We start from the raw sequence: 16,169 nt of genomic DNA, 5'->3' as shown, positions 1-16,169 counted from the left end.
TTTCCCTGAAGATGTATGAAACTAAAAAAAATTGCAAGCCTTTTTAATCCACCTATAAATCATTTTATACATTTAATTTCTTCTGTATACATTTCATAGGTTCATATATAAAATACAACTGAAAATTGCTACATGCTTTCAGATGAACCAGCTTTTGCATCTCTTTTCACTTCTTTATCATTACCTTATGTATTCACTGCAAGTAGAATATATTAAAATTCCCACAGGTAACTTAATATTAAATATTTAATGGCCATATAATTCTGCATTTAAAAATATTTTTGTAGGGATGTCAGTGGTGAGTACTGCATATGTTTCTTCCAATGGGACTCGGAATGTGTTGATTATTTTGGAAACCTGAGTACTGATGAGGGAGCCCCAGACAAGGCAAGGCTGGCTCCAAGGCAGTTGCCAAAGACTGGAGAAAGCTCTGGGGAGACCTAAGAGTCCTTTGCAGTGCCTAAAGGGGCTCCAAGTGAGCTGGAGAGGGACTTTGGACAAGGGCACGGAGTGACAGGATGAGGGGGAATAGAGTTAAGCTGGCAGAGGGCAGGGTTGGATGGGATATTAGGAAGAATTCATCCCTGTGAGGGTCATGAGGCACTGGACAGGTTTCCCAGAGAAGCTGTGGATGCTCCATCTCTGAAAGTGTTCAATGACAATTTGAACAGGACAACCTGGTCTAGAGAAGGTGTCCCTGCCCATGGCAGCATGGTTGGAACTAGATGATTGGAAGGTCCCTTCCAGCACAAAGCATTCTGTGATTCTATAATTCAAGGAGGAACCCCAGCTGAGACCCAGCACTCTTGGTCAAGCCAAAGTCTTCTATATTGGTCCACCTCTGATCCCTGCCCTCAAGGCAAGCCCTGGGGAGCTGTGGATGTTGGACCCACCACTCCAAGACTCTCCTGTTCCAATCCATTTTCCCTCTTTGCAAGGTGCAGCAAAAGCCTTCATTTGCTATCAAGAATCAATGGATTTAGCCGAAAACAAGTGGCAGCACCAAGGCTGCGACTCCTCCCTACTCCTGGCAGCTCATACTGAGATGTCCCCTCCCCTCTCCTTGTCACACCCACTGAGCAGCTGGCACAAGGCCAGACCCCTTCCTGCAAAGTTAATGCAGGTTTTGCTCTAATTTCAGAGGCAACAGGACCTTTAATTCTGAAATCCCTTATAGAGTTTCCTGAAACCTGTTATTCTGCAGAGTGACTATGTCACTTCTAAAGTAACAACATGACATGGTTCTCTCCTAATCTTTTTGACTGCTTATTCATAAGAGTGGATTATTATGCACAATTGTGCTTTTTGAGAACTGATTTCTGAACAAAAAGAAAAAAAAAACCACTGAGGAAAATAGATTGAAAATGTCCTTTCAGCATTACATTTGGAGATAGGCCAAACACATATGGAAAAAATTTAAGTCCATTTTATTTGCATTTTATCTAATGATAGCAGAAGAATTCTGACTTCAGAAATGTGGAGATCTGATCATTAAGATTCCTTAAGCATAATTAGAATTTGAAAAAGAATTAGAGACAGAGTAGGCATAGAGAGACAAAGTGTCTATTTTTCCTAAATGTTCTGTAGATGAAATCCAAAGAGAAAACAACAGCTAGGGAAAACTTAGCACAGATTCTGCATGAGAAACCAGGTGGGGACACCATTTCCATTACTTGTAAAGAACTCCTGTTTTCACTCAACAAAGGAAAATTTAATCTTACTGTGAAAAGCCCTGGTATTGTGACCTCAGTCATGGCACTGAGGAAAAGAGCATGGATAGCCCCTTGCCACTTGATTTTCAGTTCAAGTTCCATAAAGTGTCTGAGCACTTCCTTCACATTGTACTTTCTCTCACAGTTGTCTTGCTCCTTTTGTAATTTCCCTTCTTTTTCAGCTGTGTGTGTGTGGTTTGGGTGGTGTGTGAGGTCTACAAACCTAATAATGTAAGATGTTCCTAATTTCTGCCCTCCATCTCCCCACAGTTTGCTCCAGGAGCCATATTCCAACTGGGACACCAGGATTTCCATTTTCTTCTACCCTTCAGTGAACTCAGAGTCCTTGTAGGCTGTTCAATGATTTTTTAAAAGGCTTTACAAGGTTATTGCCACTAAAGTGCTTGTATCTCAGAGGACTGAAAAAAATAAATACACAGTTTAAGCCATGGAATTTTAGAAAATGGTTTTGGAGAAGAATCCTCCAAACTTTGCATTTAGATGTCTGGGACATATACTTTGATGATATGCAACTACTATCAATGTGCTGCTACACATATTTTAAGCACAACAGGGCTTCAGTTACAGACTACTTACTGGTTTTTTAAATGGTAGATGAGAAGTTCAAAGCCATTTCATTACTACTGAGAACTTTATCTGCAGGGACATTAGAATAAAAAGTACTTATTTCTTTGTGACTAAAATTGCACTATTGTGGGGTATCAGTTTGCATTTTAAAGCTGTAAATTCATGAAATTCCATGATGTTTATAGTTGTCATCAAAATATGAAAAGGAACATTAATCTTTTCAAATTTAATTTTGCCTGGATTTTAATTTCATTGTTTATTACCAGAGGGATTTATAGATTTTTTGTTCTTAATATCTCTGACTTCACAAAGTTTATGTTTGAAAAAAAAATATATGCCGCAGTGCTAAAGAGATTTTCTAGCTGATTATTTTTCCATTTTTTTATAGGGAAGTATTTTATTGAGCAGATGGGACTCTGATCCTCCAGTACCAGAGAACATATGTAAAATACAATATCCCTGGCTGCCTTGTTCGTGCTGGTATGAGAGAAGTCTATTTTGTCCTGCAGTTTTGAAGCCTTGATTGAGATGCATGATGAGAAACATGTGTAACATGGTAGATGCACATTTATTTGTCTCATGGCTAAAGGTGGGAAGAGCAGCTGAAGTACGAAGATGCTACAAGGAAAAGAACTTTTGGCTAGGTCTCAAAATGGTTTTGTTTAGCAGTTTAGTCTTGTTCTGTTTCTTAACAAAATGAAAAGAATAAACTGAGAAATGGTGAAATATTACCTGCACTGCTTGTTTCTTGCTGTGTGTTACTGGGGGAGCCCCCATGAGATTCTCTGTCCATTTAGGGTGAATTTCTCTTGGTGGAAATGACCACCAGGACCCAAGGTCAGGAAGAAATCTCTGTTTTACCTCCAAATCAGGCACTTTTCATCACTTCCCATCCCACTCTTTCGTTGCCTGAATTTTTATGGGCTGTATTTTAGTTCTGTCAAGAGAACAGCAACTCCTACATCTTGAAATATTTTCACACAGGGCAGCTTAGCCCTTCGTGTATTTCCTTACGGATTTTGCTTCTTTCCATTTTGTTGTACAAAAGCAGGCAGCAGACCCAGTTTCCCAAAGGAATGGTTTGCTGTGTTTGCTAACCTTGAGAGAGGGAAACAGTTAATTTGGACATGCTCATTTAGATGATCTTTTTACCAGTCCTTGTGGGAAGACAGAGAATTACTTGCAGATATTAAAATCTCAAAAATGCGACTGAGATGCTACCTTAATAGAAGTCAGACCTTATAAATATTCCATGTGCCTTGGATTGTATATTACATTTCTGCAATTTTCATTCTGCTATTATCTATTTTTATTATGAGCTTTATTCCATCAGCAGCTCTGATAACTTCAGTAAAAAGTTTATTTAGGAAAACGAATCCAGAAATGTTTTCATTGTAGACTGCTAGGGAATTTTTGGACTGCCAGTCATTCTTATTTTCAGTTGGGATTTATTGCCTGTTTGTCACTTGTAGTCTACAGATTATACTTATCAATAAATAAAGACCTGGATTTTTTTATTACAGTTTATGCATGTCAAGGATGATTTTTCACTCACCTGCATCATCAGACAAGTTAATTTCTGAATATCCAACACCTCTAGTTTGTCAGCACGAGGGATGACATGACACCCCTGCTGCCATCCTTGAGGGGTTTTTATATTGAGTATTATGTTAGTGTCTAACTAATGGATCTGTGACTGAAGGTACAAATGTGAACAAACTGTGATGGGTGGGTTGGTTCTCACAAGTTCCTTAGGATTAAGATGGTTTCGGGTTCAACTTAAAATGAAGAAAAATGTGGTTGATTTCAGAGTTCCAAGAGTTCTTTTTCCATGATCAGTCTGCTAGACTCTGTTCCAGGGAAGGAAGCTAAATAGACAAATAATTTACCTCTCTTGTAAAAGCTGATCCAGGACCTTTCTGCTTACCTTCCTACATGGGTTAGAGCAGTCACACAGCAAGGAGGAGGCATTTGCACGGGGCCACATCCTCCATATGGGGTTCAGACACACTAAATAAATAATACATCCCTTCCTAATGTCTCAGCAGGATGATCTTTCACCCTCTGGCTCTGGTCTCCGGGAAACCATTGTAGTTCCTGATACAGTCATGCGCTTCTAATTTTTGTAAAGGTTAACACAGTTGTATCTTTAATAGCTGCTTGATCATTGCAGAAGCTAACAAGTCATGTTGGAAACATTAGTCAGGGAGACAGGGGAATATATCTGCATGTCTCACACAATTATAAGGAGAGTTATTCTCCTGCTGTTATCACTGCATTACCATGGCTGGTATTGAAATGATATATTTATTAGGGAAGAGTACATGAGGTTCAAGAAGCTTTGGGTACTTGCCAGCAGTGGAGTGTTTGCCTCTCCTCTTCTCCATCTGGTCATCTGCTTGTCCAAACCATCTTGTGAGAATAGTCAGGCTATTGCTGCTCCTCTTATGTTCAAGGATTTCATGCTGGCACTTTCACTGAAGGGCATCACCATGTTTTCTGCCACAGTAATTTGATTAAATGGCAGAGTGCTGTGTTCAGTAGAGAGTCAAATAAAACAGTTTCTCTTTTAAAATGTACTTAATTAAGTATATGCAACTTCGTGTCAATCGTCTTTGAAAAATTAATTAAAATACAATTTTATTGTTCATTTAAAAAAGCAGCCTTGACATTTTCCCCATGTCTTCTCTCTGACCCTATTCAGTCGAGCTCTCTGTTTGCCAGGAATAAGTAAAATCCCTGAATCTCTTCTGCTTTGGTGCCCATCTTGGGACAGGTTAATATCAGGAACTGGGGTCCCATGAAGACTGGAGTCATGGGACAGGTCAAGTAACGTATCAGTAGCCTCTCATGTGGTTTCAGCCACAAATCCACGCTTTTTCCAGCAACTCAGACTAAGAAATGTAATTCTTCCACTGTTTTAGGTAACTGTGTGTTTTGGGGAAAAGGTAGATGAATGCAAATATGTTTAAGTTGCTTTTCAGTGGAAAATAAAAACTGTATTAACTTGGGGATCAGCACAGAGATATAATGTTATTTGGCAGTAGTCCATGACTATGGCTTATCTCTAGTGATGTATCTCTGTTTGCTTTAGTTCATAAAATACTTTGCAAAGATAGACTACAAACAAAACTGTATTCCTTTTTATTGCAAAATACATTATACTTTTTTGTATATTACATATAAATACATAAATAATAATATATCTATATATTACTAATATATTTATATCAATATCTACATTTGGAGAGAGAAACAGATATGGACATTGATACCATTATAGATACAAATATCCATATAGATATTCTCAAAAACATTTTGTGTTTAAGAAATGAATAATCCAAGACAAATAACTAGCAACATCTGCAGCTGTTAACAAGGTCGCTCAGGTAATTTTTTAATAAGTAACAACAATTGCAAAATTTAGTGGTTTAGAGAAAGCACACATTGCAAGTAGGGCACAAAGAAATACTCAGTGCAGGAAGATTGACATTTACCCACACCTAAGTACATTTTAGCTGAATATAGGTTAATATTGCAGCACTTTCATAACAATTTTCACTAAAAGTAGTATTTTAGTGGCAATATTTGTTGCTAATTGAACCAGTATGAGGTTGCATTTAAGCTATTTTAAATTTTAAAGTTGTGGTTGTCCCATCCCTGGGAGTGTCCAAGGCCAGGAAGGATGGGGTTTAGAGCAACCTGGTCTGGTGGAAGATGTCCCTGCCCATGGCAGGGAAGTTGGAATGAGATGAGCTTTAAGTTCACTTCCACCCCAAACCATTCCATGATTCCATGGTTCTAGAGGCTTAGTGTTACTACTGAATGCTAATCATTTGATGTAGTTGCCTAAAGATTCCATATTACCTTTAAATGAGGAAAAGAAAAACTGCTGAACGTATACAATTAGAGTAATCATAGCTAATAATTAAATAAGGCTGTAAATTCCATCTGTGGAGATGTTCTGCATTTTTTGATGTCCTCATTTTAATGACTTTGCTGAGCTTTAAGAGCAGAAGCTTAAGAGAAATTAAATGTTCCCCATCTAGAGCTGATGACCAGAGATTGTGCAACACCCCAAAATAATTAAAATTCTAGCTGAAAGCCCAGCCCACATTCATTGTAGTGCAGTTGCTGCAATAACATTTTGATTTTTACTGTATCATCTGAAAATACTTTGGAATTATAGAAAATTCTACAGAAGAAGCAAAAGAGGCAGAAGTAGAATCTTTTGGCTTGCACAGTTTCAGGAGAGGTTTCTGATCTGCACTGTGGGTGTGCACTTGGGGCAAACCTTGACATCCTGTCCTGTGGCCACCTCCTGGTGAGCAGGAAGGTTGCCTGGGACATCAAGAGCATTGAAGAGGGAAGATTTGTCTTCACTAAAACTTGTTAGTTCAACACCACAAGCTGGGAGGGAAATGCTTTGACTGATAACTCTGGGATAGTGTGTAATGATTCTGAGCAGTAGAGCACCAGTCTGGCCGCACCACAGGCCAGAGAAAAGAAGATATAAGTGATTTTCTTTTTAGCATTTTGAGCTAAAGCTTATTTTTATGGGTTTGGGTTTTTTCCCTAGCTAAAGCTCTCTCTCAATTTTCTTTATTTAGACTGTTTGCACACACATATTTTCTAGTGTTGGATTTCTCTGCTGCTTAATGTAAACACTGGGCAACATCTTGGTTATTTTATCAGGAGTGTTGCACTAAACATGAACGTGTCAACACATGAATAAACCTAGAAAAATTCAAAATAATTGGACAAGTAGCTTCTATTGAAGCCTCCAGTAGACTAAACTAATAGCGAATGAGAATGCCATGATGGAAATATTGAGGCATACAGTGCAGAAAACACATAAAATGCTAAATGAATCAAGGAAACCCTGACATCATATCACAACAGCGAAGGAAAGCCTGACCCCAGGAGAAGGAAAATGGAACAATGCTGACTAAAACTTCTAAAATTGTGACAGGCTTTGGCCATAATCCACTATCTAAATCCGTGTGTGTGTCCCCTGAATTTAACCTCAGTGTCACAGAAAAAAAACATCCCAGTCTGCAGAATACAGAACAACTGGGGTAAGTTAAAGAAGTGTCTGCTTGTGCCTTTCCTCCTAGGGAAAGGTGTTGCTGGTACCAAAGCTCTGGAGTCAACTGGAACTTCTACCAAAGAACAAAACCAGTGTGGAGCAGCTACAGGCTGGGAAGAGCATCTCAAAAACTCTCTGAGCCTCACAAGACTGTCATTAAAAAGGCTCCTTCAACCTGTCAAGTTAAAAAAAAAAAACAACAAAACCAACTAAACAGAAGATAGGAACAAACTTCCAACAGATGTAGCTGTCATTTAAGATTAAGGCAAAAAGCTGTGGAACAAAACCTTACGATGTGTGCAATCACCCTTGTTTCTAGCAAAGCAAGAGTAGCAACATCTCCCAAAATATATCAGTTAAAAATAAAGGAACAAAGTGCACCAACAGCAATTAAATCAAGGCACTGAGTAGAAGAGCTCCACAATCTGTCCACCCATGCATCCTATATGCACCTCAAAGCCCTGTCCTTGAGGACCAATAATCCCTCCAAGAAATGATTTACTTTCCTTCCCACAAAATGTGCTGAAACACGAAGCCATAAATTCTCCTCCTGAAAAGAGGGAAACATACCTGTTCTAAAAGTGAGAGGAATAGGGAAGAGGGATGGTTACCAAACCCATGGCATTGTGCCTTGCCAAGCCTGGGCAGGAGAGTGCTGCTGGAGTCCTTCACTTAGGATCAAGCACTCAGGAAAGAAGAAGGGGAAATGGTTGTTTTAGGAAAACAGCCCCATTTCAAATTAAGCAGCCATTGTATCTAACAAAATTAGTGGTGCTTCCAAAAAGAAGCCCCCTGCCAACCTGGAAATAAAGCAATCCTCCCATACTCACCTGTGCCATGTCCGAACACTGCTCGTGTTCCCTCGGCTGAGGGTGTGAATGGGACAGAAAACACCTCATGTCTCCAGAGCCTTTTTCAGCTTCTGTGATCAAAGAGGATTGAGGGAATAGGCAATTGCATTCCCAAAGTGGGAATAATGGCTTTCAGGTGAAAGAAGCCTACTGTCATAACCAAAATCCACTTTTACTCAAGTAGCAGAGAGCTGTCTATATTTATGGGAAAAAAAAAAAAAAAAAAAGCATCTAAACTCCTGTGCATTTTGCTTAACTAATAAAGCAAAACAACACAAAAAATTGGTTGCATTTTTATTTCTGCAATTATCTCTTTCCTGTTTTACATAGATGTCTTTAAACCATCCTTCTGTGTTGTTTCACCTAATGCCTTAACACTTGCATACCAGGGAACATCATTTTCAGATTACTGCTTCTGCCACGCACATTAGAATTCCTTCCCAAGGGAGTGAAATCCTGATTTTTAAGAGCCAATCCAATATTTGCATTTTAAATATCATTTGATTAATCACTGACAGGCTGCACAGTACAGGATGCCAGTCGATTGAATATATTTTAAAAATACTATATAATCAAGCTATTTAACCAAGCATTTTACATGTCTCAGGACAAAACAAACCTCTGTCAATAAAATTACAAGGCATATCACAATCTACAACAGATGCTTTATTGAATTCTTTAAATATATTACTCCATTAGCATCAGTTCATGTCAGTGTGGCACGTCAGGTGAAGGCTTCTTAAATGAGCACCAGATAAAGGATGGACCTGTTGCAGCAATAGATTTACTGTTATGGATTTAAGAGCTCTCCACTGTATTCACATTACTTTATTACCATTTAGCACATTCTAATTAAAAATAAAAAGACTTCTTCCCTTCGCCTCCTTCCCCTGTGCATTGAGAAGTGATTTAATTCTACAGAGAAAGAGCAAACGGCAGATCAAAAGAAAATGTTAGACTATAAATTACCTGCTTCTCTGGACATATGGACTATTCATTAAGTATGAGGTTGAATGCTAGTTAAATTGCTTGGCTGTCAGATATGCTAATTCACCCAAGCCATTTTCTACATCGTGTAGACATTCCCGTGCTGTGATTTAGGGAATTGCTTCTTAGCTGGAAGCTCTGGTTCCCAGAGACTGTCCAGCCACTTCTTTGCTGGTGTGACAAGGACTGGCACTGCTCACAAGGCCAGGTAGGTGTCTGCTCCACCACTACCACCAAAACCCTGATATTCACTTAATTAATACTGGATCACATCGTGAGAAGGTAAACAATCTCAGTGGTTAAATAGCCAAAAAAATTTGCTAGGAATAGAAGCGAGAGCAGTACAGATTTGTCCTTCTCTTGGAAAAGCTCAAGTTTTCCTTTATGGAAATGGAATGCTGGGCTGCCCATCTTTCAAAGTGTCCACATCTTTAAAGACAGCCTGTGAACAGGCAGGGCAAGGCAGGCAAATTGCACTCAAAACAGAAATGGAGTTGCAGAAAATTCTGCTTTGTTGGCAGCCTAAAAATATGTTAATGGGAGAGTGGGTAGCTCATGCCTTTTTGTACACTGGGAGGGGGTTGTGTAAAGTACCCACATTAGCACTAATTTTATTATTTAATTAAAACTCCCCATAGACTTTTTTGGATTTATGCAAAATTTTCAGAGTGGAAAAATTCTCATTATTATGAATGAAAATCCAGAATCCTCATTGTTGGATTTTTATTTTACCTGTTGATGGCTCTTAACATTCATAAAAATAAGACAGTTTGCACTGGATAGTTTCTGGCAAAACCCTGCCAGAATCAGCTTAGCCTTCTCAGCAGAGCTGAGTGAATGCAGTTTAGCATTCTCCAGCAACCCTTCACTCTTCCCAGGCTTCTTTTCATCAGAGACTTGCCAAAGTATTTTGAACTGCTTGGTTATTTCTGACTTAGATAAACACCGTGTAGGAAATTAGATTAATACTAGTTCACAATGGGAAACCCTCATGACCTCGTTTCATTATTACCACTCCTATCATCATTAACATCATGAATAAAGATGTGGGGCATTGCTCCTGGGAATGCATTATGCAGCTAAAAGGCTGCATTTTTTAAAGTTACCTTTGCCTTGCTGGAAGGGAAGAGGTGCTGTCAAGGCAGGTTGTCTGGAAGAGCTTCCCATTTGCCAAAGTGTGATGATACAGTGAACCTCCAAAAAGCAAGGCTAACAACTAGCAGATGTTGCCTTAGACTAGAGATTTGTTTTCTTTAGGATCACTTATAGCTTACCTAGTCTCCGGTTAAAATTTTTCCCAGCCATTGGAAGGGACAGATTAAGGAAGCTGAAGTCTAATCACAGGCTGGCATTGCACTTCAACATGGTTTTGCTGGATGGGTTTCCAACTTGAAGAGCACATGGATAAAAATTATTTGGGACATTTTCCTACGCAGTAAATTTACCAAAAGGAAATTCAGTTCTGTGAGAGGAGAGAAATCTTCTGTGTATGTCAAACTACTTCAGTCATTAGGGCTATAATGAAGAACAGGTTATCCAGCTTTAACTGGATATTCATGTCAGGGAGAAGATTTCAACTACTTAGCAGGAATTTGGTTATGGAAATCAGGGTTCTCACTGTCATTTCTGTGAAAAAGCACTGCTGATTAATCCTGTTGTGGCAGGAGTCACCAGGCAATTTTGTTAACAACAGCCTTGAGTTTTTTTATTCTGAGAGAAGACAAAGCAGAATTTTTGTCTGGAAAAGCACAGTATTGTTCTTTGTTCTCCTAAAGAGTGGCCCTTTGAGAGAAGTTGTCAGATAGTTGAGAACTTGTTTTTGCCTTTTATTCTCCATCTTTCAAGGAAGTTTCCAGGACAGAGCAGCTTTCTGGGAACTGAACTGTGGTTCATGGCCAAAAGACTGGGTTCTGGTTTGCCTTAATATGACCTTTTCCTCTGATGAGACTGGTGTGGATATGTACAAAGTAAGTTAAACTCAGACTATAGCCAGACTCTGCTTCACTGATTTCCCCTCCCTGAGATATTCTTTCAGGGCACTGCTAAGCACTCAAATATACGTAACTCGTTAGAATGACATTGGAAGTCTGGCCAGTTAGAGAGAGCATAAATCTGAATTAGAATGTCCACTTCTGAAGATTTTTGGTTACTGACACTGATTGCAATAACCTTACAATCACACCCTGGAAACAAAATTGTGCATGAGTTTGTATGGTTTTATTTAGACGTAATTAATATTGTGCCTCATTGGCAGTGGGTATGGAAGATTTGTAGTTGTTGGAAAGATGAGGGGAGGAGCTAGCAGTTCCCACTTCAGTACTCAGAGCTGCTAAACTTAAAATTCAAACTACAATTCTGTAAATATGAAATATGAGGATAAAAAGTGTTTTAAATTTAAGATTGGGTAATAAAATTCTCCTGCTCTATAACTCCCTTACTGTTTGCTGCAGCTAAGGATGGAATGGTTTGTGAATTTACTTTGTGACTAAACTGCAGATTGAACCAATTCTGAGCTTTCAGAACACCAGAGTTAGGTGACACACAGTACTATGTTATTGTCAATTATCACAATATACCCATAAAGAAATGATCATTAAACAGCAGTGAAACTGCAGATGATTTGAAAGGTCTCTAAACGTTTCTAAATTTAGGCCAATTAAAATAATAGACCAGTGTGAAAAATAGTGCTTAAGGAGTCTGAGGGGGGAAAAATGATGCTAGTGATCTAGTAGTCTGTGCTCTGTATAAACAAAGCTCTAAAGATTCAGAGACAGATACTGTAATTGAAGTCCATTAAAATCAATAGAGGAATAAAAAGCAGATGGAAATAGCACTGGAAGGAAAACATGCAAAGGGACTTTCAGGGTACTGATTGTAGCAGGGGAATTTCAAAATATCGAGTGCTCACCTGCAATTTCCACTGAATTAATGAAAGCTGTTGATGATCAAGAACTGAGGAAGCCTTGGAAATCTGTCTGCTGCTAAATTTCTGCATGAAGCTATAAGGACATTATTCTGCTGACCTCGCTCAGCCTGTGATTCCACCCCTGTCCCTCTGTTTTTCCTTTTTGCAAGGTTCTCTTTCTGCACTGCAACATTTTCTGATCTGCTGCATTTGCTTCATCTGAAAGGGCAAAGAAAAGTATTTCTGCCTATCCTTAGGCTTGCAATGAATTACTCTGTGAGCCCCCAGTATCTCAAAGAGTATATCTGTCATTCAGAGAATTCTTGTTCCCACCCTGTCCTCTTCTCCCTCACAGCCATGAGGATCCTGAGTAGCCTCACCATGTTTAGGGCCTATACACCAGCAGGGACAACTCTCATTCTGAGTTCATGAGCCCAGCTTCAGCAGCAAAAGATTTTACTTCCATTTGTGTTTTCCATCTGTTGTTTCGTCTTCAGCTGTCATTTTCATGATTTTCTTCCTGTCTATGAAGAATGTCATTTTCCCATTCAGGGAAATACAATTTAAAAGAATGTGATTGTCATTTTTCCCCTTCAGGGAAACACAGTTTTTAAAAATGTGATTCTAAGTGTTGTTGCTTTAGAAAAACATAAACTAGCATGAGATTTATAAGATATAACTAAATGAGATTTTATGGGTTTACCTTAGAGGAAATTTCCCTTTGTTTTCCCGACTCTTCTCTCTATTAAAATAACAAAAAAGCAAGGAAAAATCTCCAGCATCCCTCCATAGCCACCATTTGAATTTACTGTGCTTGGGTACCCAGTAGACACATTAGTGAGTATCATCACATACAGACAGTGCTTATTTCAGGAAGAGCATCATATTTGATTATAAACTGTGGAACACATATAATTTTAATATGCCATATTGGCCAGATTAATCGGTCCTTCCACTTACATTGTAAGTGGTCTCATTTATTTCAGTATAGCACAAAATTAAGTTAAGGAACAAATAAAAGCGACAATGGGTCAATTTAATAGTCAGGAGGTTGCACAGCCTGCACCACTTTTTCTGCTTCCACTCAAGACAGGCTGCTGTGATAATTTTAACTCTGCCTGGTTAATGATGATGTGAAATGCTGGCCAAATACTGTACACCTTGCTCATGCCAGCAATCCCACTGAACCCCAGTGTTTATAGCAATTTCTGCACTCCATCACCCAGGTGCCATGAAATGAAGTAGGATAGTCCATTAATTTCTTTTAGTGCAGGACTGGCAAACTGAAGACTGCACCAATTGATGTGCTGGATAGGGGGCTGGGAGGTTGGAAATGTACCTGATGCTCAATCTTTGCACACAGCTCAAGTGAAAATAATCATTGATCAATAAACAGCAAAATGCATTTTTAGTGGAATTTTTTTCCAATAAGAAATCAGCTGCTAAAATGTCCACCATAGGAAAGTTTTCCCATTTCAAGAGAGATATTTGTGTAAACTGGCTGGTAAACAAAAGAAACAAGATTATTTGGCAGCCACCCTTAAAAGAAATTTTAGGCCCATCAAGTAAAGAAATGATGTGTTACTGTGCCTATGAGTGCATTCTCAGAATTTCCTTTGCCTTCATTTGGTGGGCTAATTAATTCCCATTTATGTTTAAGTAAATGATTCCTCACAACATTCACTGACTTAGTCCTTATTGAATAAACATAAACAAAATTTATGGATAACTCTAAGCCCAAGTCCTTGAACTGCTGAGAGGACTGTCTTGAGAATTCAGACTTCAATTCCTAACTTCTTAAAAAGTCCACAGTAAGTAATGATGCTCAGTATATCAGCCTGATACTGCCTCTGCACATTAGCATTGGTTGGATGGTGTCCATAACTCTTGAAATGCTGAAGCCCACAGTAAAAACAAGTACCATCATGAGGCTTTTCTCCCTCAATAAATATGTTTCCTTGCATGGAGACCTATAAGCCTTTATCAAAAAAACTTGTCTAACTAAATAGCCATTTGCACAACTAATTTTGGGCAGCAGAAAGGAACTGAAAGGCACAAGTTTCAGTGGGCTAGGCTGCTTTTCAGGCTTTATTTCCTCTGCCATGTTAAAAATCATAAGCTCAAAGGCGGGTGACATTGGATAAATTGACATGGGAACTTGTACTTATTATTATAATTATTATTATTGTTATTGTTTTTATTATTATTATTTTCTCAGCCTGGAGAAGAGAAGGCTCTGTGGGCACCACATTGTGGCCTTTCAGGACTTTCAGAGAGCTTATAGAAGAGGAAAAGGACTTTTTAAAAGGGCAGATGGGGACAGGACAAGAGGACAGGACAATTTTAAGCCAGAAGAGGAGAGATTTAGGTTAGGTATTAGGGAGAAATTCTTGGCTGTGAGGGTGGTGAGGCACAGGATGCCCAGAGAAGCTGTGGCTGCCCCTGGATCCCTGGAAGTGCCCAAGGCCAGGTTGGATGGGGCTTGGAGCAACCTGGGATAGTGGAAGGTGTCCCTGCCCGTGGCAGGGGGTGGAACTGGATGGGCTTTAAGGTTCCTCCCAACCCAAACCATTCTCCAATTCTCTGACTATTGAATGAAGCAACCTGGCTTTTCAAAACTATCAATAGGAGTGAAGTTTACTAACATCCCTGTAAGTGCTCCTTTTGAGGTAAAGGCATAAAAAAGAATACTTATAAAATAAAAATAATGGTTATTTAATTTTGCATTGGTTGTATCTACTAATCACATACTGCTGTCACCTTTGGTTAAATTTGGGCAAGAAAAGTGATTGTGGACCTGACCCATGGGCACAGTGCTGGTGTAAGAAATCTGTTTAAGAAACAAAAGCAGGAAAGTATTTAAAAGAAACAAACAGAAAACAAAACTAAATTTTCACTTAGAAAAGGAATTTTAAGGAGGAAATGGGAAGCAGGTGCTGCAGGAGCATTTGTTCTTAGCAGATAGACAGCATTTTTAGAGAATATCCAGACTACAAGGACATTAAAATAAAAATGGAGCAACTCAATGAAAAGAACAAAAGATTCCAAGAGCACTGGAGTACATGTTCTACATAATGAAGAATTCAAAGGAAAAGGAGGAAAATAATGAATTTTAAATACTGTTTTCATTAGCACCTATCTCCAAGCCTCTAATCAAAAACAGAAGCTTTTGTGCAGAGCACAGCAATTACAGTTATCAAATACAGTGTGCAAGTTTATTTCTTTGGATTTTTTCTTGTTTCTTTTTTTTTCTTTTGTGTTTTCCTTATTACTCGGTCCTTTCTTTTCCTTTCTTCCTTGCTTTCTTCTCCCTTACATGTGCACTCTATCCCTTTTTCGTAATTTTTCAGTGCTTTTTCTTATTTTCATTAAGTTAGTTCTAAAAAAACTCAAGATGACATACTGAAAACATGTGAAAGGCACTCTTGTTGGCTTCTGAAATACAACCACTTTCTAAAAGAGTGTCTGAGTTATGACTATGAATAATTACATTTAGGTCCCAAGTAGGGCACATGACCCCAGTGGAACAATGTGACTTATTATCTGTTGAACTATTTAGATACCAAAGTCCTTTGCCATCAGAGTTCTAACAACAAGTAAATAGGAAATCAGGCAGGTGAAAATCAGTTTTTCATAGCTGGGTTCCATTTGCTGAGACTGCAGACTCCAAAACAGAGTTTACATCCATCTCACCCTCAACACCAATGGCATTAGACAGGAAATGTCTGGTAATATAAACTAGCCCAAACTCATCCCCTTACCAGCAATGATCACACCAATCATTTCAACATCAAACACAGAGCATATAACCCTACAGCAAAAGTCTGGGTAGCTTTAAATCATTTTTCTTTAGAGTGTTTTATCTTGTTGCTCTCTCTCTCTCTGTCATTATATCCCTCTCTCTTTTTTTTTAAGGCTTACATAATTTAGCTTCACAAACTGGGACTGAAATTGCCTCCATTAGAAAAAAAATTATAAAGCAAGTGAGGCAAGTAAATCAGAAATCATTGGTTTCTTTTATTCCCAGATCTTACCAA

General features: G+C 38.7%; 1 long non-coding RNA gene across 2 annotated transcripts in view; it reads left to right on the top strand.

Moving 5' to 3' along the window:
* Positions 1–3,007, top strand: part of LOC108448158 — a 52,605-nt gene extending 49,598 nt beyond the window's left edge. Inside the window, exons 4-5 of one of the 2 annotated variants that reach the window (XR_001863953.1) lie at positions 1,983–2,097; positions 2,689–3,007. This is a non-coding gene — a long non-coding RNA (uncharacterized LOC108448158). Of the gene's footprint in view, positions 1–1,982 lie in introns of both variants that reach the window. The other variant, XR_001863952.1, reaches the window with a different exon arrangement.
* The last annotated feature ends 13,162 nt before the right edge of the window (positions 3,008–16,169 follow it).

This window comes from Corvus brachyrhynchos, unplaced genomic scaffold, assembly GCF_000691975.1.
Source record: "Corvus brachyrhynchos isolate BGI_N302 unplaced genomic scaffold, ASM69197v1 scaffold126, whole genome shotgun sequence".
Classification (NCBI taxonomy): Eukaryota; Metazoa; Chordata; class Aves; order Passeriformes; family Corvidae; genus Corvus; species Corvus brachyrhynchos.
This window is presented reverse-complemented; position numbering and strand designations above follow the sequence as displayed.